A 25,611-nucleotide genomic window follows, 5' to 3' on the forward strand; every position below is an offset into this window, starting at 1 on the left:
TACATGTTGAAGATTATATTGGTAATTAGTTTGATAAATAGGACATATTTTATTTCTTGCCACTTGTTTTCATTGTGTTATCAGTAAGCTTCCAAATCAACCAAAAAATCATTTTTTGACCATATGAAACAGTAACTACTCAGTTTTTGTAATCTTATTCTCTCTTTGATAATTACTTTAATGGAAGGATGCATTTCATTGTCTGGCTAGTGGCTGTAAGTAGACTTGAACTGGACTTTTTGCAGTCATGGCAGTTTATCCAAACTTTGTAGAACTAAACATTCAGCAGTTAAAAGATAGATAACGTAACATATCTGAATACTTTAGGAAGCTTTTACTCTTTCCTTACGTGTATTCTGTCCAAATTATTAATATTCTATTAATATCTAAATATTATATTAATTAAATGTAGAAATAAATTTATCTAAAAGAGGTGTTTTTTTTCTCTCCACTATAGGAGGTTATTCGTAGACCTCTCATGCATCAAAGTAAAATGGTCAATTATTATAAAAAATGGAAGATAAATAGTAAGCAAGGACCATTAAAATATCTTTGATGTCGAATATTTAATAATAGCAAGATTTGTTAGTTATTGGGAATTCTCATTCTTTTCTGGTGTTGGTCAGTGTTTTTCAAGATCATGCATATTTGACTTTAAAGAAAAATTCTGAATTTTAAGTCTGTTTTCTTTCAGTATGGATTGTGGCTCTGCCTTAATGCATTAATATTTCCAGTGAAGCAAGCAGATTTCATGTAGTTTTTTCCCCCTCATGAAGAGCAATTTATTAAAGGTGATGCTAGGAAACATGAAAATTTGAATTTGGTTGTGTGAGACCAACATGCATTTGATTTAATTATGCTGGCATTCAAACTCATGGTGGTATATCGTGCAGAGAAGTTGGAGCTGGCTGTGTGAAGCTGGCATTGCATTACAGTTAATAAGCCCTTGAGAGAGGTGGGAGTTGTGAGCACGGGCACAGTGCATCACTAACGTGTTAACACTCTTCTGTGCAGATGTACCAGTCGGCACTAGCCTGACCTCTCTGCACTACTGTGTGCACTGCAGACCTACACTCTGTTTTGATTTGCTTTTTCAAAGTGAATTCCTAGTGGCTTTAGGTTACAAAGAGACTTCAAGAAATTGTGACTGAGACAGACGTCTAAAACTGGAATAACAGCTGGAAGAGCTGTGAGCTGCTTGTCCTTTTCATTTCAGAGTGGTGCTAGCACAGCTTCTGTGACAAAGTACAATATAATATTCCTTACAAAAGAAAATAATGTATAAACGAATCGCATACTTGCATGGTGCTTGATTCTGGAATGATAAAGGCCTCAATAGCCCTACCACTGACCCAGGTCAGCAAATCCTGACAGTAAAATATGTTTGGATGGAGGACCACTGATTTATTTCATGTTCCCATTCAGTCTAGTCTTGGTAATGTTCCTGTATCAAGATTTATCACAGAAATATTTCACATCTAAAATGCTTTGTGCAAGCATGCAGGAGAAGTAACAGAACTGGAACCAGAGACAATATGAGCAGCTATTGTACAAAAAATTTGTCCAGATAATAGTCATAATTGTAGTAGTGTAAATGCCTGATTTATGTAATAAAAGTTTGGCAGAAAAGGTGATTAGTGTATCAGTTTGAGAGAAGTACTAACAATACAAGCAGGTTATATTTCAAAGGTTAAAAATGTGTGGGTAGGACAGGAATTAGCAAGATCCTTTAGACTTTGGTGATTAAGACAGCTTTGTCAAGAGATCCTTTCAGCCCCTCCAAATGATGTCATCACCAAAGGGGGCAGAGGGTGTGTCTTATGAATTAGCTCAACCAGAAGTTACAGCTTTGATGCAGGAATATTGAATGAAATTCTGCAGATGACTTGTGAAGAAGGTCTAGGCATCCATTTTCAGCATCCTTGTGTCCTGTGTGGAACTATTCATAGCTGTTAAGGTTTGGTTACAGACTGGATCACATCCAGTGAAATTTCAGTAAACTAAGTGGAATATGGTTGTAAACTGTGCTGTAGAAGCCATAGCAGTAGAGTGTGGCTTGGGAGTGAGAACTGTAGAACTTGATCACTGTAATATAGCTTCTTAATCATAAATACTGTGGGATTTTTATTGAGTTATTAGAAACACCAATAAAAAGCCAAGCCGTTTTAATAGATACACATCATAGAAACTGCTGTGAAATTAAGACTGTTGTTACTCATTTGCTATAGAGTAAATGATGTTCTGTTTTTAGTAAACTGCTATACGTACAATTCTAACATCTTGTCATGAGGATTTTGCAACATGATAGCACAGCCTGTGAAAAACAAAGTTTATAGTAAGAACTCATCACTTAAAAGTTTGTTATATCCTAGCTGACATATTTATTTTTTTCTAGGAAAAGGTTTTGGACTGAAATTTCTCAGTGAGCTGCTGACTGTTTTCAATATTAATCCATAACTCAGCGAGAGTTTGTGGTACATGACAACGCGTTCCATCAAAGAGTTATTAGTGAGCAATTTCTGAACAGACAATTAAAGGCTTCTTCAGAGAATCCTGTGAGCCATGTCCTCTACCTGTAAAAATGGTCTGGCTGCACTGAAGTTGCTTCAGGTTACCTCAGCACCTGACTGTCTCTTGTGTCTCACTGGGCTGCAAGAGAAGAGAAGTTACTCTTTCCAGACCTGGTGATAGCCCACCTGCAGTAAACAGAAGTTCCTCAGCTTCATCTACAGACACGAGTAAGTTCTTTCTCACTTGTCCCATATTGAGTTTCTAAATGTTAGAAATGAATATTAAAACAAAACCCCCAACATTGTTATTTATTGTAGTACAGAGTTTTTGAAAGCAAATGACTGCATAGCAGTATTTGAGATACCAGTTATTTTTTTGCAAATTGCAAAACCTGCAACACCTGTGATACTGCTGTGGGTATCAGCCAATTCTGAGGTAATTGCTTCAAACCTAATGTGGCCTCCTCACCTCTTCCATGTGTGCCTGAGTAGCAAACAGGAATCAGCTGTGTAACATGTACAGCCCACCCAGCAGCAGGTGGGGGCTGTTTTGGAGAACTTTCAGAGAAATTGTGATAGAAACAAAGAACAAAGCCAGTGTGCTGGGCACAGAGAGCAGGAATAAGACCAGGAAAAGCACTGAAGTAAGCTCTGCCTTTTGAAAGGCTGGTGTAAAGCTATGAGCATAGTGCTTCAAACTGCTGCTTGGACTGCCTGTAGCTGAAGTCGTAGTAAGGAAAAGGAAGAAGCAAAACCTGTTGCATTCTGGACTAGAACCTGGAAGGGCGGTTGTAAACCTATGGAAAACAAGGTAAGAGAACCAAAAATAAAATGATGCGAACGTAAGGGCATGAGAATGTGGAATAGCCCAAAATTGTTTTGAAATTTTGTGATGGCATGTTGGAAAGTTTCATGACTTATGTGGGAGATGGTCTTTTACAGGTGGAGGATTATTCCTCATTGGAGAGAAACAAGTCAGATCCATAGAAACATTTTTCTGAATCAAATGAATAGGGCCATAGTTACCTGTGGTTTCTTCTGTCCCTTCCAGCTGGGGCTGTTCATCTCACTGACCTCCTGAGTCTGCCCTACAAGTGCTCCTAATGTTAGCGCAGCACCGTGTACAGCTGTCTGCAGAAAATATCCCCCTTAAACTCTCTTGCATTTGCTCCCTGAAAGCTGTATGCTGTTGGAGAAAGATTGGGACATTTTTTTAATCGCTTTGATTGCTAAAACTATACCACTGTCAAGGGTTTGTGCTGGCACAAAGTGCACCTTTGTTACAGACTCTTGATACTGCACCAAAATGCAAGTCTGTGTAAGAGCAGGGGGGTGGGAGGGTGCCAGAAAGTTGTGTAACATGCAGCAATAGTAAATGCCACCTTGTGTTCGACTCTGTGCATGTCTATGTCCAACACATACCACCTGCTTGTCCTTGCACACATGCAAGGCCTAGACATCCGAGACACTCACAAGAATGGGTAATATGAAAGCAGACTCATGGATTAGAAGTTAGACTTCACAAGGTGTGTGGATTGAAACAGTAAGTCACAGCTGCATACAAGTAATACTGCAATCAGAAGTATATCTTTACTTTCAAATAAGTATTTCTGTTGTAAAAACTACTGCTGTGTGTGTATATACACACATATTGCATCTTGTCAAACTTCAAATTTTCTAGTATTTATTTTGTCTTTTTGATGTTTCAGGTGTAAGTTGTTGGAAATTTTTGTGGCTCTAAAACTGTCACTTAATATAGGGCTCAAAGGCTAACCAGAATTGTATTGGACTATATTATGGGCACAGTACACTTGAAAGTAATTTTCATATAGTTTAGCTGAATAAAAATTACTCTTGCACTTTAAAAAGAAATGCATGTTCCATAATAACTCCTTATTTCTGTCAGGAGTTAGTTATATCAGCCAGATAAAATAGAGCAAGCACTTTTGGAGACAGGAATTTGTCATAATTTATAAGGCTTTGTTGCCTGTGACAAGTAGTAATGTTCCCTGGGCTCATAATTAATAACACTGGCATTGAGAAAGAGAGAAGTGATCAGGAGAGGTAGCATTTTACTAGATTGAAAACAAGTAAGATTCATAAGGAGAAAGGCTACTTGAGGAAGGGTCACTAAAAAAAAATATGAGGCAGCACAAAGACATTTTCATATTTTTCTCAATAAAAATAAAACTAGAAGATGATGGCTGAAAATTGACCTGTTAGAAAAATACTTGGCCCAGGAGTGACTGGGGGGGAAGGGTGATGGTGGTGTGCAAGTCTTAACAGCTAGAATCAGTAAATTACTATTTTATACAAACTTTTTTTTTTTCATAGCCCTAGGTACTATTATGGGATTAAATCAAGAATTCTTGCCAGAATTAGTGTTCTGTAGTTTTATTTTCAATACCCTCAGCTTCTTTGTCACCATCTGTAAAAGATATATGAAAGATTTTACTGGTTTATGTAAATTTAAGAGGCAACAGGACATCATTTTGTAAACAGGTAATAATGTGTACCAGGGGTCTTCTGTAGAGAAAAATACTATTGCCTTTTTTTTTTTTTAAAGAAACATTTGTTTCATTCTGCCTTAATAAGACACTGTATTCTATCCCAACTTTCTAAAACAATGTTGAGAAAGCCTAGTTCTGTTTTAAGCTAGAATTTCTAAAATACTGATTATTAGTACAAGAAAGCTTGATTTTCAGATTTATGTTATCTTTAAGAAAAAGATATAAGTTGTCTACAGCTATCCCAATAGTTAGGGTGAAACAGAGCAATCATCTGAAATATTAACAGGCTACCATTTGTCACAGTGTGCCATATCATAGGTCTTTGTTTTGTTCTTGGCAGGACTGCTAGAAAGTTTATTTTACTGTCTTTCATATGTAGATTACCCATATACAATAAAGAGTGCTTAGTCCCTTTCTAGAAATACCCATATATTGAGGTAAGGTTGCATTTCTTTTCAAACTGTTTTACTGTGGAGAAAGAGATGCCTGTGATCAAATAGGCTATATAGCAACGACAGAGCATGTTATTCCTTCTACTGCAATTAAGTCTAAGAGCAAACCAAATTACAAAGTGAGGCAGATTTCACATCAGGGTAATAAGCAAGGATGTATAATACCAAAGTAGAACAGAAGCTTCCCTGATATTACAGATTTTTGCTGGTCTTTGTTTTTCAGAACTAAAATAGGAGCTGGAAGAGATACTTTTCTTCTGTTGGTTGCTGGTTCATAGAAATAACTTCTTCAGTTTGGTCAACCCAACTTAGGGGTCTATAATGAATAGGAAAGAGGGCAGAAGAGTGAAATCTCTTTAAAGTAATAAAGTTACCTTGCCTTTAAATTCACTGTCAGGATGGGATGAGAAGCAGTACATGTTAAGGCTGGACCCTGCAAGCTATGTTAGTAGTAACCTGGGAAGAGGAGTCAACGTTCCACCTAAATACTTTCTTCTCAATAGGCAAACGTATTTTGCTGATGAATATAACCAACATTTGCACTTCTACAAAATTACTAATTAAATCCCCATCACACCCATAATTAATACAAAATTGCAGTCCATAATGAGATGGATTCTGTTAGTGCCTTCTAAATTACATTAACAAATAACCCAGTGTATTAAAACAGCATTTACTGTACCTACCACTCAGTCATTTGTTATCTAAGTTTTATTATCAGCCTTTTCTGCTGTCATCCATTTTCTTCTGTATTCCTAAAATCTGGGTGGTTATAGCTGAGGTTTGAGAGATTGAAAGCATTCATGGTATATTTGGTTTATTCCATAACTTTAGCCACATGACAATTTTAATTTCAGCTGATAGTACTGAAGAGAAGGAAATTATAATTTGAGGGAGCAAATGTTTTCAGATTCAGGGACTTACTCATGGTTCCTGAATGAGGGAAACTTGAAGACACTGGCCTGTCACTATGGTTCCTTCCAAAAGGGCAGGTGGAAAATTCAAGTTGTAGTAGCTGCAGTGGTGAGCAGGCAGAGAAAAGCAGGCAACCTTGGAGTGAATCGTTTATAAAACATTCATTTTTTAGACACCAGTACTTATCTCTTGTTTATAGATAAAAGTAATTGTATCCACTGTGGTCGTGTTTTCTCCTCAAATGTTATAGTCGCTCTTGTCTGTAAATTTTACTGCTAAAGCATGTAGCAACAGACAAGCCACTGGATTTACAAACAGAAGACGCTGAATAGTCTCCCCTCAAAAAGTATAAGGCTTGCTAGTGATCATAGAATAGTTTGGGTTGGAAGGGACCTGTAAAGGTCATCTACTTCAACATCTCTGCAATGAGCAGGGGCATCTTCCACTAGATCAGGTGGCTCAGAGCCCCATCCAACCTGATCTTGATTGTTTCCAGGGATGGGGCATCTACCACCTCTCTGGGCAACCTGTTCCAGTGTTTCAAGTATCAATACAGGCCAGGGGATGAAGAGAGTGAGAGCAGCCCTTCAGAGAAGTATTTTGTGGTGCTGTCAGATGAAAAGGTGGACATGAGCCAGCAATGTGTGCCTGCAGTCTACCTGGGCTGCATAAAAGTAGGCATGACCCGCGGGTAGAGGGAGCCAATTCGCCCCTCTGCTCTGCTCTTGTGAGACCCCACCTGGTGTACTGCATTTGACTCTGGAGCCCTCAGCACAGGAAAGACATGGACCTGGTGGAGTGAGTCCAGAGAAGGACCAAAAAACCCAGAGGGATGGAATACCTCTCTGTGAGGAAAGGCTGAGATTTTTGTGTTGTTCAGCCTGGAGAAGAAAAGGCTCCAGGGTGATCTTATTATGTGGGCAACTACAGTTTTACCCAATTCATCTACATGTCACGTTAAATTCAGTGCAGTTACGGATACAATTTTAGGACACTATGTGTTTTTCTGTCTCTTTAAATTTCTCTTCCTGTTTAATTTTTATTTTGAAAGTTGTATTTTTTTATGGGTTTTAAAAAAGATGGAAGTACAAGGTGTATTAGCTTCAGCAAGAGACACTTTAGGTGGGGGTGAGTGTGACAACATGGTAGATTTTCTGTGGATACACAGCACACTTCAGGGAAGATTTTTTTTTAGCTCCCAATTAACACCGGTTATTAAAATCACACTCTTTTATTATGAAACTTATTTGGCTTACAAATGCTGTGGTATGGGGTGTTCTTCTGAATAAGCAGTTAAGTGACTTGAAACCATTTGTATGATATATATGAGTAAGAGGAAATAGCTTATATACGTATTTGCAAGGCTGCTAGAGCATGTAAAACTCTTTCAGACAAGTCTGTTCTGAATTCATCAATTATTTATTCAGGAATTATATAGGAGAACATTTCAAATGGAAATACAATGCCAATCTTTGGCATGAGGCTTTTTTGAAATGTTTTTTGTAAATGTCTTATTTTCAGTTAAGGGATGTGTTACTCTGTAAAACTGGCAAATTCACTATTGTTGAAGCTTAACAGGTATTTCAAACTTGGCTAGGAACAGTATCTTTTGCTGATGTGTATTGTTAAAGAACTGCTGATTACACAGGCATATCTCTGACATTATGAATTCAAGGAAGTTGCACTTCCAGCAAAGCTTTTTTCCACACAATGAGCTCAGTCTCTGTGACACTTGATATTACAGATAGCTAGTGACATAGATGAGAGCTTTGCCTTAAAGAGCCTAAAAAGCACAGTTTTCTATTCAGTACTTGAGGAACTGGTTAGTATGATCTTGTCTCATTTGTGTTTTATAAAATTGCACCAAATTCAATGCATTTTGTTATTTTGCGTAGAGGCAGCTCGAAGTTTTCCCACTAAATGAAAAAAAGAAATACTGAAGGACTTGCATCCTGTGTTGTAAAGAGGGATCCTGAATCCCTCTTTAAATCAAAATTCCCAAATACATTAAGGTGCAAATATATAGCTAGATCAAATAAATCTGTAGTAACTGCTTTATAATGAGAAAAATGGGTGAATTCTATGATAAGCAACTCTGGGTTTATTCATATTTCACCGGTCAGAAAGCAATCTGAAAAAAAAAAATCACCAGAGTAATGGGTCAAAAGTTAGTTATAAATGCATCAAATAATCAGGGCTTCTAATGAAGGAAGGGTCACTGCAAAAGGGTGTGAAAGCAATTACTGTGCTGGGGTTATAGCATGTGACCAGCAGTGATCTGTGCTGGAGGCTGTGGGGCAATTTAAATCACTGACACAATGGTGGCTTATTTCCTTGAAGTGGTAGGAAGTGAATTGCATGTTTTTTTCTTTGGCTTTTCCTGAGTTACATAGTCAAGGGGTATGTATACTAAGTTAACTCAGTGATGATTTGATGGAAGTGCGTGAAACTAAATGGAGAAGGTAAACTGGGATTAATTGTTCAAACTCTTTCTTCAGTGCAAGAATGAGGTGGATCAAGTGAAGGTGGTAGGAGCCATTTTCAAAACAAAGAGGCAACCAGGGGTCTGTCTGCAACAAGTAATTGAGCTGTGGAATCCCCCAGCAAAGACACTGTAGGTGCTAAAATTTTGGATGAGATCAATAAATGAGTTAATGGAATAGATGCCTGTGAAGGGATGCTGAACTTATAGAAATATCATCCAAGTCAGGAAGTCCTGGGGATGCTGGTTGACATCTGGCTGAACATGAGCCAGCAGTGTGGACAAGAAGGCCAAGAGTGTCCTGGCTTGTATCCAAAATATTGTGGCCAGCGGGACAAGGGAAGTGACCATCCCCCTGTACTTGACACTGCTGAGGCTGCACCTCGAATCCTGTGTTAAGTTTTGGGGTCCTCACTGCAAGAGGGTGGAGTATTGGAGCATGTCCAGAGATGGACAACAAAGCTGGTGAAGGGTCTGGAGTGCAAGTCTGATGAGGAGCGGCTGAGGGACCTGGCATTGTTTATCCTGCAGAGGAGGCGGCTCAGGGGAGACCTTATTGCTCTCTACAGCTGCCTAAAAGGGGCTGTAGGCCGGTGGGGGTTGTCTCTTCTCCCAGGTAACCAGCGGCATAAAGACTGGCAGGACAAGAGGAAGCGGCCTCAAGTTACACCAGAGGAAGCTTAGATTGGATATTAGGAAAAAAAATCTTCACTGAGAGGCTGGTCAAGCATTGCACAGGCTGCCCAGGGAGGTGGTGGAATCACCGTCCCTGGAAGTTTAAAAAACACACAGATGTCGTGCCTGGGGACATGGTTTAGTGGAGGACTTGGCAGTCTTGGCTTAGTGCTTGGACTTGATGATCCCAACGGTCTTTTCCAGCTTACGTGATTCTATGTATCTAAGTCCCTAGGCCAAAAATAGTTGACAGAAGAGTACTACTTTAAAAGCTAAACGAGTTAGAAGAATTTTACCTTAAAAGTACTCATTGCCACTCTTGGCAATGGGTTATTTGCTCTCATGACCTTTGTCTGATGTAGTCTTCTGATATTAAAATTTTATTTTTGGTTGGCAGCTGGTGCTGTCAGAGCAGCTTGGGTCACTTCTGTAGCTCAGCTTATGTAAGATTTATTATAAAAGCAAGTCCCTCAGGGGCCCCAGGGCTTGAGATACTTGCCTGCCCAAGAAGAAGAAGGGAACTCACTATGATGTTTTTTTAAACAGTTGTGTTCTGATCTGGCTTATTTCCTAACCATAATTTGTTGATATCTTACAGCCTCATCCAGTCAACTGACCTGTAAAATACATACTAAATTTCTGTCAAACTGTATGAACTTGGAATATTTTGTCATCAGTTCTAGAACTTACAGCATCTTTACACAGTTAAGTAGAAATGAGAATCTAGTTGCGCACTTTCTCATGTGTTGCTTTCATTGCTTTATTTCCTCCCCCTCCCCTTTTTTTAAGGAAGTAAAATAATCGATTTATGAGACCAGCAAGTTATAGGTGCCATGATACCCAACAAACCTGAGTTTTCTTTGTTTCAAGAGTCACCTTGGTTTGTGTGTGTTGGTTTGTATCTTAATAAAAACTAAGTTTAGAAGTTGGAAGGCTTTGGTGGTCTAAGTCTGGTGTGTGTTTATTCTAGTGGGTAAGCATTCAGGCCAATACAGACTGTTTCCTGCTTTTACATCGGAGGTCATATAAATATTCAAGAATATAGCTTGTTTTCTATACAGGATGTTGGAATGCTTTATGTAAAGGTTAATGAAGCCCTACCAACACATCTGAGAGTTGACATTAGCCTTATTTTTAAGTTCTGAACCAGAGGAAATGTAGGTTAAACAGCTTGCACAAAGCCACACATTAATTCTGTGGCAGATCTAAGAGGTTTTGGCTCCTGGGATAACTACAAAACTTTCCTTTCAGTGCTGAGCAGCTCGTACATAAATGTTAGTGAATGCAGTTAATTCTTACCTAAAACCGTTTTGATTAAAACCAGTAGATTTCCCTGTTAAATACTCCAAATGAGCCTATAGGGATAGAGTTTCTTAAACTCCAGAATAATAAAAAAAAAGATATTTTTGTGTACCTATTTTTATTTTTTAATTAATGCTGTGAAGGAGAAAATAGACGCTTTCCATCCACTCTAGTTTGCTATCACTGAACATCATAGGTATGAGGCTCAGAAGGGCTTGAAGTCCAGTAAAGTTCAGCTGTTCATTGGCCTAACAATCCTGGGAAGCTAGGGCTTAGATTCTGCTTTCAGCTGAAGAAGCAAATTTAACTTCAGGATCAAACTGTGACAGGTAGATCATGTAAGTAATCTCCATGCCTCTTAAAGGCAACTCTGCACATCTGAAATCCAAGATTTATGGTAATGTCTGGATATCTAAACATAGGAAGAGAAAGGGTAGAAAATCTGTGCTTTTCCATGATGACTACAATTAGTAAATACACACTGTATATGCTTATGCATATTTGTGGGTGCATGGATAAGTGGATAGGCATTAGGTTGTTTTCCTTAGTAAGGAATAAATGTTCTCCTGCTTTTGGTTCCCCTGGAAACCAGCAGGAAGATATGAATTCATCCTATGCATACACTGCATCAGATTCAAAGAGCCACGGAATCCAAAGCACAGGAATAATACCTGTCTGCTTTCCCTAGTTGTTGAAAATCATAATCCCCTGGGCAAAAATCTGGATGCCTACATCTTTTCTTTGTAACTAAAAAGTCATCTGAGTAAGAGAGGTCCTGCCTTTGGGAATCAGGCTTTGGCCATTTTGTTATTGTTGTTTACACTGCCAAAAAATGCCTGTGAATGTAGAGATGGATTTGCATGAGAATTAATTGTGATTTTGCAAAATTATATCAGCTGAAAAGACTAAAATGGAGGGGGGGAGAGGGTGTCATTGATTTATTCCAGGCCCGCTGTTCCAGAATGGGGGATTTTGGTACTTGGAGAACCTCTACCAAGGCAGACTTGTAAGGATTTTAGGCAGTAACACCTAAAGTGGCAGCTGAGCAAGTGTTCTAGGGATTTACATTTTGGATTTAAGCAACTAAGTAATAATTGAGCCATGTTTGTGTGCCAAAAATCTCTACCAAATGGAGAATATATGTGATATGACTAAGGCTAGCTTAATGTTGAGGAGTAGCAAGGAAAAATATTGAGGAACTTGATTCAGTCCAAATGCAACCATAGAATAAATGGCTTTGTGGAGATGCTGAGGGTAAATTGAAAGCTCAAGCCATCAGAAATACTGAACTGCCCCAGGTGAAAGTGAGAAAAATGAACTTTTTTTTGGATAAGACTTGGATTTTTGCGCATGTCTAATAAGTCAATAAGAGAGGAGATGCAATTTCTGCTTGTGTCACAGGAAGATGTGTTTGCTGGTTTTGATTTTTATTTTATTTTTTTAACAGCTACAGCTCTTTCAGAGTTCAGTGAAGTATTCCAGCCCTAAGAGAATTGCAGCTTGGTGCTGCAATCTCTCATGAGAAAGACTTTGAATCTTATGGTCCCCTTCCTCTTCCTCTATGGTGAGATGAATGTGGCTTCTTTGGTGGCTGTTGACTCTGCTAAATGAACTACAGATTCAAGTCATAACAATTTGCTGCCTTTATGTGTTCTTTTTCTACTATCCCCAGTTCATTTCTCAAGCTGTCACTCAATTGAATTTAATTAAAAAAAACCCAAACTTCTTCAGCTCACTGTATCTCTAAACTTTATGTTATCTGAGTTTCAAAAAAAAATCAGTTCACGTAGTATGTTTGCTGGTGCTTTCCATTTCCATCTGTGTAGGACAAAGCTATTCTAGGAGAGGCTTAACTTCTGTTTTTCCATGGCAGAAAGGCCATTAAGTTAACTAGACTCGGAGACTGTTGTACTGAATAGGAAGACTATGTTAAGCCTCTTCTGGCAAGTTCAAGCTGCATCCATGACTCGAACATTCTTCAGGAGAATACAGGCAACCTTAGGGCACCTGTGATGAATGTCTTTGTTCCCAAGACTTGTCTGAAGTTTTGTACGCACCTTTGCCAAGTAGTAAGTTTTGTGGGAACTACCAGGCCTGATCAGCTCTCTGAAGGTGAGCTTCTAGTTGCTGTTCTTCTAGGAAATCTTCATGTTTGTAATCTATGCAGGTTAGGTTTATACTGGTAACAGTCACCCAGATAAGAATGGGTAAACAATCACTGCAAAAGAGATGTTACTTTAACTTACCTTGACATTTTTAGAGAATTCCTATCCCTACATGCATCTTTCTCTTTTGCCCTGGTGTTCTATCAGGATATAATCTGAGGTCTGGGACTGAGCTCTACTCATACAAGAGTCCACTTGTGCTAGTACACTTGTGATAGTGCACACTTTCAGACACTTTTACGGCTAAAATGTCTCTAGCTTGTTTTGTTTGTGCCCACCTATGGTGTGAATGTATTGACAAACTATGTGTCCCAAATAATCTCTTTATACTTTTGATTGCTATAAAACTCTTAGTTGGCAATTTTATTTTAAAGTTAGCAACTGCCACTTAGAAGGCATACAATGTCTGCTATATCCTTGGGGTATTATTAAACGGAAATATGTAAATATGTAGATAAGGATCATTGGTCCCGTTAGAATAATTTCCTCTAAATGTATAACATTTCTGAATTCTCATAAGCAGGGATGTTTCAGTAAGAGGGATGAAGGCAAATTTATTTTAGAAGAATAGGTAAAAAACAGTTCAGTTTGTTACTATCATACTTTTACCTCATTTATTCTAAAAATGTAATAAAATCATCCTTCTCTCTTTACTCAGTTTTGTTCATTTTTCATTTATAAGACTTTTGCTTTTTTATCCTACTGTTGTTTGCTCTTTTGTCTCAAAACCTGCTTTCTCCTATTTGTTCATGTTAATTTTAGGGGATGAAGAAGCTCTTTTTATTGTCTGCTTTCGTATCAGATTAGCTTCTTAGGTTGTTGCTGCAAGATAGTTAGGGAATGTGGATTTCATCTGAACTAACTGGCAGACTGCATCAATTCCTGGTTGAGGGAGAATTGTGCATGAATACCACATATAAATTTCTTGCACTGTAAAATCTCTTTGCCTGTATACTTCTAGTTTTAGATATTTTCTGTGTTGTTACTTTGATGCAGCCATACTTCCTAGGATGTAGTCAGGATCCACTAGAGCTTCACTTTCTATCCGTGATTTGCTCATGCTGAATGTCTTGCATTCAACAGATAATAAAAGTATTCTTTAAAATGTTGCAATTTTTTAACTTTCTTTGTGCTGACTTCTTCACTTAGCTACTTGTCTCTGGTCCCAAAGCAAGAATATGTTTAAAATGACTAGTATGAGAGGAGGCCCCGGAATTTAATGAGGCTATTAACAAACTTGAATCTAGGTAATTGCTTACATTCCTGAATACAGAACTAACAAAATAAAAAGACTGTATTAATAGATCGTTAAGAAGCAATTAACCTGTGTGTTTCTTCTTCTAACCTTGAGACCTGTGATTGTGATAGCACGTTATTAATTCCTTATATCTTAACTTGAGATTCTTCCTATATGTGCTTTTCCATATGATTCCATTCAACTGTGATATTGAAGGTATGATGAAAAATATTTTCATGATACACATACCAGAACTCATAGGAAACTAATGCTAAGAGAGGTGACTAACTTTGACATGGTTTATGGGCAGATTCCTGGCATACATTTTACTTTGTTGCACTGGCATATGAAAAAGGGTAACTAATTTACTTTACTGGAGCTGTTCCAGATACTGATGGAAATAAGGTTAGAACTTATTTGCCCAGCTATAAATAAATTGAATAGCCATGCTAAGTGTGCAGAATGGCTAAAACTCAGCCAAATTAGTACTCTGATAGAAAGTTCTCCATAAACGTTAACAAGAATACTTTCAATATGTCCACAGTACAGTTGGGACTGTGCTTGCTCCAAATAACTGACACAATTCTGATACAGCTGAACGTAATGAAGGCAAAACAACCTTGGAAGTACCACTTCTAATGGAGAAAATATGAACTGCTTTGTAACCGTTTATGATCACTATAAAATATTGATTTAGTTGAATTAAATGTTATTTAGGACTTGTGGTGGGTAGGTCTACATTGTGGAAACAGATTTCTTATAGTGCAGTCATAATTTTATGTATATATTATATGTATAATTTTAAAATATAGATGGAAGCATACAGAATCTACACATGCATTCATGAATATTTTTTATGAGATCTATCCATAGTCAAAGAGAAAAATACTTTGTTCTTTTAGGTTTGAAAGAAAAATTGTGCATTGCAATTTTTTGGTTGGTTTCTTTTACAAAGACTTGTACTCTAACATGTTTAAACACATGCCTCTAACTTTGTTGTCTTCTATATTTATATTCACATGGAAAATTATTTTGTTTTGTTATATTGGTATGTTCAATTTGAAGTGTGAGACAGAATGGCTGTCTAGTGCTACCACTGGAAAGAGTGAATTTTTTATCATTTAACTGAGCTTTACAATTAAAGGCAAAGTATAGTGTGTGAAATATCATAAAATTCATCTTCCCAGTGAAATAAGTGTTCAGCTTATCATTCTTTGACAGCTTGTGGGATACTTAAAAATTTCAAGGCTCATAAAATGTTGAGATCTAAAAAGTCAAATGATGTTCAATCCTAGCTGTATCCTAGCAAGATTAGTTGAAGCTGAGTGGCAGGCTCTACAATTTAACTACTCTGAAAACCCCAAATATTATGCTGTTTCATTGCATATGCTATATTCTATATTTTAAAACTGATACTTGATGTAAAGTTTACTAATATGATGAAGAACCAACAGGGAAAAGGTGGCTAAAAGATAAAGCCAAAAGCAGTGCCTGTAAAAGAGTGCATCAACAGAAAATTGACAAAGAATTTTTCCTGTCCACACTGGCTTACTGGGTCTGCCAAGAAGCAAACAACATTAACCCAAACAGGCTTCCATGCTGGCATTGCTTTCCTGCTGGGATGGTCCATGACAGCACAGATACCTCTGCACAGCTTTGAAGCCATGTAATCAGGTCAACTGGATGACCAGGTTATGTTGGAAGAAAAGATATTTTAAGACCTTAGAATTTTGTGAGGCTTCTATGTGCACTTCTATTTGAGGAATTTTCTTACCCATGTGAATTCTCCTTAGATCATAATAAATCGTTTGTTTCCACAATTGTTTCTCTTTACCAGTCTTTCTGCTAGCTTGATTTGCAATGAAATACAGCACACTGCTGCTCTTAGTCTTCCTGGCTTCCTATTTTCAATACATTCTTGAATGGTTCTCCTCTTTGGGCTTTTATTTCCCTCCTGATCATATGACCACATTTTTTTATTTCCTTTGTTAATCATATTGATGTGGTCTTTTGTCATAAGATCATTGTTGAAGATGCAGTTGCAGCAGCTCTGAAATCTGGGGTGGTTGTATTTGATCTAACATTACTATGTACCTTCCAAGATCTGTGCCTCTACTATTTTTCTGTGAAACAAGCAATACTCAAAATGCAATCTGTAAAGCACCTTTTTTTCTCAGCCTTCGACTCTCATAGGTATATGTTACTTTTTAGCAAGCTATTGTGTTCAGAAAGCATGGATTACTGGTTTTCATGCTGAGCCCTATTTTTTTTTTTCCAGATCATTCATAATTTGTGGATTTTGCTTCTGTAATACTTAATTTTCTCAAAGAATTATTTGCATGGGAATTATTTTGGTCAGTACTTGAGCCTAGATGTAAAAGCTCTTTGACCTGCTGCTGTTCTTTCTCCTCCATCAGAACCATAGAATGATCTCTTCCTGCTGTGGTTTAACCCCACTGGCAGCTAAGTACCACACAACCACTTGCTCACTACCCACCCAGCAGGATCGGGGGAAAAAGATTGGAAGGGTAAAAGTGAGAAAACTCATGGATTGAGATAAGAATAGTTGAATAATTGAAATAAAATGTTTTAATAATAATAAATTCTAATGAAAAGGAAAATAAGAACGAGAAAGAGAGAGAGAGATAAAACCCAAGAAAGACAAGCAATGCAAATGAAGTTGGCTTACCACCAACTGACCGATGCCCAATCAGTTCCTAAGCAGCCGTCCCTTAGTTTTATTGCTAGGCATGATGTCATATGGTACAGGATATCCCTTGGGTCGGCTCTGCTGTCCTGTCCCCTCCCAACTTCTTGTGCACCCCCAGCCTCCTTGCTGGCAGGGCGGTGTGAGCAGCAGAAAAGGCCTTGGCTCTGGGCAAGCACTGCTCAGCAACAACTAAAACATCAGTGTTATCAACAGTGTTACCAGCACAAATCCAAAATGTAGCCCCAGACTAGCTACTCTGAGGAAAATGAACTCTACCCCAGCCAAACCCAACACACTACTTTTAAGTAAAGACATTAACTGAGAATCTATACTCCTAGTATATCTATGATGTTGACATGTTCTGTGGATCCTCAGACCATCTGGTAATCATATGCTGGTTATACAATCTGCATACCAAAAGTCACAGAACTCCTCTCAACTTTTTTAATGCTTTCCTCTGTGCTATCTCTTTAGAATGCTTGATGGGATTTTCCTGTACACCTTTATTGTTTGAGAGCCACTCTTACACTAGTCTCACTTCTCGTACAGCAATTTTACATCTGTGGCAAGTTTTACACAGTAGCTCATTTAAGATAGAAAACCCATTTCAAGCATCATCAGCCCTAACCGATCATTTCCCACTATGTCAAATGCTTTAATGAAATCAACAAACAAGAGAGATGATTACCAAAATATTTGAACATGACTGATCATGGTCTTGAGGTTTGTCCCTTGTGCCTCTTCCAAGTGTATATCATACTAATTCACACTGATATTCCAAGTTGTTTTTCTAATCTTTGAATCCTTTCCAGAATAATGACCTTGCTTCCATGCAGTATCAGTGAGATTGATTTGTAGTTCTATGTTTCTTCTAGTACTCTTTCTCTAGGTCCTGGAACGTACATTGATCTTTTCCAAGAACCTGGCTGCCCTCCAGTTTCCCATAGCTTCATGAGCAACTTTTCTACTGCTGCTGTTTGAGAAGCTTTATTGGTGCATTGTCCTGTCTTTGAACTTTACCATTTTTCATTCTTCAGCAGCATGTGCTGCTTTAGACTATAATGGCAGTGGTTCTGTTTTACCTGCTCAGTCAATATCATTCATCTGTTCCTTATCCTTACAGTTTCCGACGGTATTCTTTCTGTCTGCCATTACTTTTATTCCACCCAGATTCTGTCACCTTTGAGTACCTGTGATGGGAGCTTTTATGCAACACTGTTCTGACACATATCTTGAGTCAACTGTTCTGCCATCTTCTGATTTTTTTGATACACCTTTGATCTTCTTATTGCAGTTTTTAATTATTATTGAATGTGTATAAATTATTTTCTGCCTATCTTATTTTTTTCCTATCCTAAATAACCTAAATTAACCCTTACTAGATTATCTAGGAACCCTCTTTCTTAGTAATATTATATTCTCATGTATTTAAAAAACATTAGTAATATGTTTTACTAAAATTTTGTCTGTTGCTTTGTTTGGCTTTTGCTCTTCCTTCAGTTTGAATAGTGCTTAAAAACAGATTTCAGTATCTGCATTACGTGTTGTGTTACATACACGAAGTTGAAACTCAAGAAATGGAGGCCTTCTCCTCTTTTACTTTCAGACTCTCAAGTACAACTAATGAATCACAAACTGTACCAGAATAAATTCTCCTTTGGTGCTGTAGTTTTCTCTGACTGACAATATGCAGGTGTCCTTCTGATTTCCTGACTGTAGGTTTGACAGTGTTTGGGTGTACACGTTTTGTCTGGACAGACTTTTGGTGTAGAGTTCAGCTAGTTTCTAGCCCTTCCTTTTACTTTTCCTTTATTATCGCCTGGTTTTCTTCTTAATTTTTCCCAGTTTTGGCATTCATCACACTAAAATATATGTACCTCTCCCTTTGAAAATATAAGTGCTTAACTCTTGCATTCATTCATAATGCAGAAGTAGCCATGTAGGTTATGATCCCCCCAGTGTTATAAACTACCAATGTATTCTTTGCTAATGTGTTCAAATTATTTTGACCTCATTCATGGCCACAATTTCATGCATATCTGCTGTCTGTAATTGTAATTATTTTAAAATAATGCAATTACTGCAGTGCAAGATGTTTAGAAGTTCCACCCATTAATTTATTTTCTTGATTCTGGTTGATTTTGATTTTTGCACTCAGCCACAAAAGCTGGATTTGGCAAAGTCACACCATAAAAGCTCTTTCTTAGTATCTAACCCTTCTCCTTCATCCCCAACCTGCTGTTTTCATACTTTAACAAGAGAAGGAGGGGAATAAGGGGACTCTCAGTGATTTGTGCTCTGGTTTGAGTCTATCAGGTAAAGTAGTTCAGTCTGCCCCAATGGGAAATTAATTTCATTCGCATTGATAAGCTTATTGGAAAGGGCTAAGAACCTGCTTCTGCTTCTCTTGTGAAATCAGAAGTTATTTCTCCTATTCATAGTTCTGTTTGTAGGATTTCTCCTCCACTAAGAGTATGTACACAGCACTACTGTACTCCAGAACAAGGATATTTTTTTCAGATTTTATAAGTAAGCTCTATTGTATCTTTTTAGTATTTACAACTCTATCCATAATATCGTAAGTTAAGCTATTGGGCTAATGGTCTCAGCAAAACTTCCTGCACGTGTTCAGCATGGTACTTCTTTCAGTATATTCTAGTTTGTATTTTCTCAGTTTAAAGCCAGGATAATCTACATAAGGGTTACATAAATTGAAGTTTTAAGCAGTAGATTTTTAATAGCAGCAATGACAATAAAATTATGCCTTGAGTATATGAAAATGGAAAATGTATTCTAAACACCTTGAATGTCTAAAAACCAGTTGAATGAAATCTCAGACATTCTGAGAAGAAATATTTTGGTTTGGGGCAGTCTATATGAAAGATTAGGTTCAAAAGAAAATACTTTCAGACCATCTTGATGCAGAACAGGTAATGGAAAATATTTTAAAGCCGTATTGATAGCTTTGCTGGAATTAGTGTATGTATACAAATAGGTACATAGACATTGAATTCAACATGTTATTTTAGAGATCATTCTTCAGTCTTACAGTCATGGGTAGTCCTGTTTTTCTCAAAGAAAATACAATTCAATTAATATCATCATTTTCTCTTGAAACATATATATATTTATCCCCAGAATGTAAGGGATTAAAGGTTTAAGTACCAGAAATCCAGTACTATTTTCATAGGGTTTCTATTTCTGAATTACCACTCCTCTACATTAGAGTTTATGTAGTAGCCTTTGGAGCAATACACTAGTGTGTGAAGCAGAGAACCAGCATATGATTTGGCTTTCTCCAGGCACATAAGGGACACAAATGAGGAGAACAGAAAGGCACAGAAGAGCAGAGCATCCCATATCATTGGGGTTACACAGATTACAGCAGGTCAAACAAGAAGTGAAATTGTATGTCCTCAATGGATAAGTGCCATCTGGCTGACTTTGGATCCAGATGTCATTTCTTTTTAGCCTGAGAATGCAACAACTGTTTCAAGGTTTACTTTGGGGGAAACACAGCTTGTGTGGAGGAGGCAGATGTGAAGTAGACATAAAGATTTTTGAAAGTGATTAGAAAAGATTGGATATTCTGTTTTATACTCTTCAGAGATTTGTTCCACCTGGTTTAGTGTTATTACAAATGTTGGGAATATCCTTGAAATGTCAAATAATACAGAAATGTTTGCCTTTTTACTGTCTGTGCAAAGTGTTTGGATAAAAGCTCTTGAATGCCTTTTTTTTTTTTTTTTTTCAGTCTTTCTAAAGGACAGGAAAACCAATAGTTACTAAACCACTTACTCTCTGAAAATAAAGCACATTGGAATATTTATAACATAAATGTTCACTGAACCATTGATGTCAGTATAATACTTAATGTGACCAGAATCTGAAGTCTAAAATTGGTATTACTCAAAATGACCAAGAAATTTTTTTCCTGGTGGGAGAGGAAGCCTCCAGAAAATTGCATAATTATGCTGAACTCATTGCCTGGCAGAACATACTCCGCCTACAATAGAAAATGCCACTACTAGAGTGGTTTATGCTCACTCTTTTTCCTACTTACTTGTAGGAGCAGGGACTAGTGTTGATAATGTTATATAAATGGATAACACAGACTTTGAAACATAATGCTGTCTAGTGTGGTACCTTCTTCTCTCCCAAGTATACATATGGTGCTGTATCTGATCTCTCTGGCTGGTGGCAGCAGCATTCTGAAAGAACAAAGACTTCCTTCAAAAGGGGCACAGACTCTGAGACCTGCCAACTAGATCACTGGCTCCAGAGAGAGTTTAACTTTGAGGGTTTTGAAATCTGGTCTTGAATCCAACTTCTGACTTCCTAAATCACCTTGAGTCCATATTCAATTAGAACGATGAAGAAATGCCAGTTAAATATTTATGTATTGAATATTTATCACCAACTGATGCTTTTTGTCTACCCCATGGTTCTACTTCTCTTATAGAAATCAGTGATACAGGATTCATACCAGCTTTTGAAGTCCAGATTAATTTAATTTCAGCAGTGAAGGGATCATAATGGCAATTCTGTAGCAGCATTGCAGTCTAGAGGGAAAATAGTGTTCTTCTTCAGTTCAGCCTGGGACTAAACCTGGAACTATCCCACCATCACTCTGATTTGTTTTGTAAAATATCTTTAAAGTTCCTGTTTGTATGTACATTACACTTCTGGAATATCTGTGCAGGAGCTGTTCATTGTGTAATTTTTTACTTCACCTGGATGAATAGCACTGCTTTCCAAGCCTCTTCCCATATGCAGTGTTTGGTCTTTAAATGGGCAGAAAACATCACGCACTCAGCTGCTGTTTGAGCTGGAGGTTCTTTCTTTTTGCTCATTGCAGTTGAGTCTAATTGCTGAATATTATTTTCAACTTTTATTGGTTTTGAGCTGTCATTCAGTATTTTTAAGGGCCTGTATTAGTGGGCTTTATTCCTTTATGGGGTGTAGGTCTAGGTTTATTTTAGCATGTATGCTCTCCTATGTTATGGTAGCTTCTTCCACTAGTTCCAAGATCTGTGTCTTGAAAGTATCTGATGGTAATACATTCTGCCTGTGCTTTCTAGAGGGAAACACTGTAACTATGTGATTTATCTCTTTAGCCTTTAAACCTAGGGTGCCTCAGCACCATGACAAAATTTTGAGATAAATTGTGGCTCTAAACCAAAATTTCTAATTCTTCTTTCTATTTGTCAATATTTACAGATACATGTATTTTCAGGAATGCGCTGCAAATTTTTTTTATTTAATTTGGCAGCCTACAGTTTCAGAAAAAAATGGATTTTACACGCTTACCTCATAACTGTTAAAAATTCTATTATTAAAAATACACTGCACTCAGCCTGCTTTCAATTGTATCTGAGCCTTCCTTTCTCCCTTTTAGGGAATGCTTTTGTGAGTCTCCTACAAGAGGCTCGGTGCTAAAATGTCACAATCCTGAAATACAAAAGAGGCTTTTGGAGTTTTTCTGCATTCTAATAAGAACAGAAGATGGACAGCAATTCTGACTGAAAAATATTTGAGGCATTTTAATGTGAAAACTGAAGTTTGGGGTAGCAGCTTTTGTCCACAGTCTTTTCTTTCAAAGCAGGGGATTGGTTTGTCTCTGTCAGTCTGTAGGATGTTTACAAATGCACGTTGATCGTCTCTTTATAGCAGAAAAAAAATATTTATAGATAAATCAGAATCACTATTAATTCAGGGTCTTGTATTTTTGTCTGTCCATTACTTGAACTAGCTCCTGTTCTGATCTGCGTAAGATTACAGTTCTTGAAGACTTTTCCTTATGTGTATAACCAGCTCCTAGAAGATAAAAATTCCTGTAACTCTTTTTTCCCACAAACCCATGTTAAGGTTGTTGCAGACCCTGTCATATTGGCTAGTACAATTGATATAATTTTCTAGAGAATAAGTGATGTTTATCAGTTACAAGTAAGTGGTGTGCTGCCTTTTTAAGAAGGGGAAAATGTCTCATGAAGTAGGGATATTTGTTCAGTTTTGGGTGATAAACCATATCTATGAAAAAATCTGCATGTTTGTTTTCAGTGATTGCTGCTTGGTGTGTTTTACTACGTATTTTTCCAAGGCTAATTGGTTTGCCCTGTGTCTTCTGATACTTAGTATTCTAGCAAGTCATTTACCTTTGGCTACATATGAATCTCAGAGCCTTGGGTTTGCTATGTCATGCTGACTAGTATGCCAAATATAACTGAATTGCCAAATATTAGCCTCCTGCAAAGGCTGCCTTGAACTTGGGTCTCAGTTATACAATAGCAGCTAGGACTAAGACATCATGATGAATGCAAAGGCTAGTCAGAAACTGCAATGACAGCATAGTTTTAACTACTCCCAGATAATGCTGCTGCCCCACTATATGCAATTATTCTTTGGCATGTGCCCAGCCCAAGTCCTGATTCCATGGCCACTTCCCCTGATGTGTGGGAAAGAGGTTGGCTGCAGAAGGGGGAGAGCTAGAGTCATCTTTTGCTGGAGTCCTTTCTCAGCCTCTGGGTGCCAAGTTCCTTACTGCTAGAGTCCTCATCTTTGAAATAGTTGTCATGCCTTGTCTTGATTTGTGGAAGCTAACCCAGTGGTTCCTTTGCCTCTTTGACCTTCCCATCTAATCTGCTCTTCTTCCATGAAACTCCAGAAAAGAACATTCTTGGTATAGTTCTTCCCTTGTTCTAGTCTCACTTGCATTGAATCTTACACTATTGCTTCCCTAGGGACTCAGGAGATGCATTGCATGCTTTTGTAGAAACATCAATATGATCTTGCATACTATCCTTAAATCTATGTTACCTTACTTAAGGATGTTTTTCACCATATCCCTCAACAGTATCAAACCTAGAAAATCTAAAACTGACTGCAAGATGATTATATGGAATTAGGCACCACATATTTATGTAGAAGATAATATGTAAACCAATCCTTGCAGTAAAGATATACTTAATGAAAAATAAAACCAATATACTAGCTCTCTGTGTGGCAACTTAGGATATATAACAGGTGTTGTTACACATAGCCGTTGAATTGTTTGCTTACATTAATTTTGTGTGTGATGAAGAGACCCAAGTAAAATAATTTGGAGCACTTGACATGCAGAAGCCAGCAGATGTACAGAACCAGCTTGTTGGAAGATTACCATATGGTCTCAGTGTCCTTTGGCATGTTTTGTAGAAAGCTCAAATCCAGATCACATAGTCAAACTAATAAAACATAACTTTAAAATAAATGCTTTTCTATTTTACAAGTAGATGACATTGCTTTGATAGAGCAATCAGTGAAATATGGATAGCTCCAGGGGGCCTTTCTATACAGAACTGTTAAAAAGAAGGGGATCTGTGTTTACAAATGCATGCCTGTGAAGTTCTAATATTTTTTTAAACTGACCTATCCCCTCACCCCCTAAAATTTAGCCTTCTTGATCTGCATGGCTAGTCATATTTCACTCCTCACTTTCCTGTATCTATCCAGAGTTTTTCTTACTATTACTGCTTCCACGTGTGGTTCTGTATTAGGCATCTGTTGTGGTTTAATTCCAGCCAGCAACCAAGCACCACGCAGCTGCTTGCTCACTTGCCCCAACTCAGAGGGTTGGGAAGGAGAATCAGAAAGGAATGTAAAACTCGAGGGTTGAGATAAGAACAATTTAATAATTTAAACAGAATAAAAAGGTAACAACAACAATAATAGTTATAATGGAAAGGTAGGGAAAAGTATAAAATCCAAAGGGAAAGGGAGAAAGGAAAACAAGTGATGCACAGTACAACTGCTCACCACCCGCTGACCGATGCCCAGCCAGTCCCTGAGCAACGATCCCTCGGCCCCAGCTAACCCCCCCAGTTTATATACCAGGCATGATGGCCCATGGTATGGAATATGCCTTTGGCTGGTTCAGGTCAGCTGTCTTGGCTGTGTCCCCTCCCAGTCTCTTGTGCCCCTCCAGTCCTCTGGCTGGCAAGGTCCAAGAAACCGAAAAGTCCTTGACTTAGTATAAACATCACCCAGCAACAGCTAAGAACATCAGTGTCCTACCAACATTGTTCTCACATCAGAGCCAACACACAGCACTGTACTAGCTACTAAGGAGAAAGTTAAACTCCATCCCAGCTGAAATCAGGACAACATCGTTTTTCAATTCTAGCATCTATGGTGTATTAAGATTATGGCTTTTATACATCATGGTTTTTACTTTTTTTCCTGTAGAAGTTTTTCATATTGTTTTTGTCTTTTAGAACTTGCCATTCATTGATCTATAGTATGGTAGTGACAGTCACGCATCAGCTGAGAGCATGTTGAGCTAGGACAGAAAATCTCAATCACTAAGCTTCAGAATCCAGTTCTGTTTTGAAAGCCATGAAGTGCTGTCTGGAATGCACTAAAAAATATTAGCGAGTTAGAATAATGCTTCATGTAATTAATACAATAAGAGATACCATATGAAATGGAGCTGTTTCACACCCTGTATTTACTACTGGATGTTAATTCTAGTATTGCTATGTCGTCTTTGTCTCCTCACTGATATCTCTCGTATTTTTTTGAAGACAGACAAAGCCATAGGTTCATGTTTTTGGCTTGGCTGAAACTCAAGTGATCAGTCTGCATTTAGAAAGTTAATGTTGAATCTCCCACTTCG

General features: G+C 37.7%; 1 long non-coding RNA gene across 1 annotated transcript in view; it reads left to right on the forward strand.

Annotated features, from left to right (window-relative positions):
• LOC308069814 overlaps nucleotides 1-25,611 on the forward strand; it is an 80,717-nt gene that overhangs the window by 16,704 nt on the left and 38,402 nt on the right. The window contains exon 3 of the long non-coding RNA XR_013930524.1: nucleotides 2,396-2,738. This is a non-coding gene — a long non-coding RNA (uncharacterized lncRNA). The remainder of the gene's footprint in view (nucleotides 1-2,395; nucleotides 2,739-25,611) is intronic.

The sequence above is a fragment of the Falco punctatus genome (genome assembly GCF_963210335.1).
Source record: "Falco punctatus genome assembly, chromosome: 9".
In the NCBI taxonomy this organism is placed as follows: Eukaryota; Metazoa; Chordata; class Aves; order Falconiformes; family Falconidae; genus Falco; species Falco punctatus.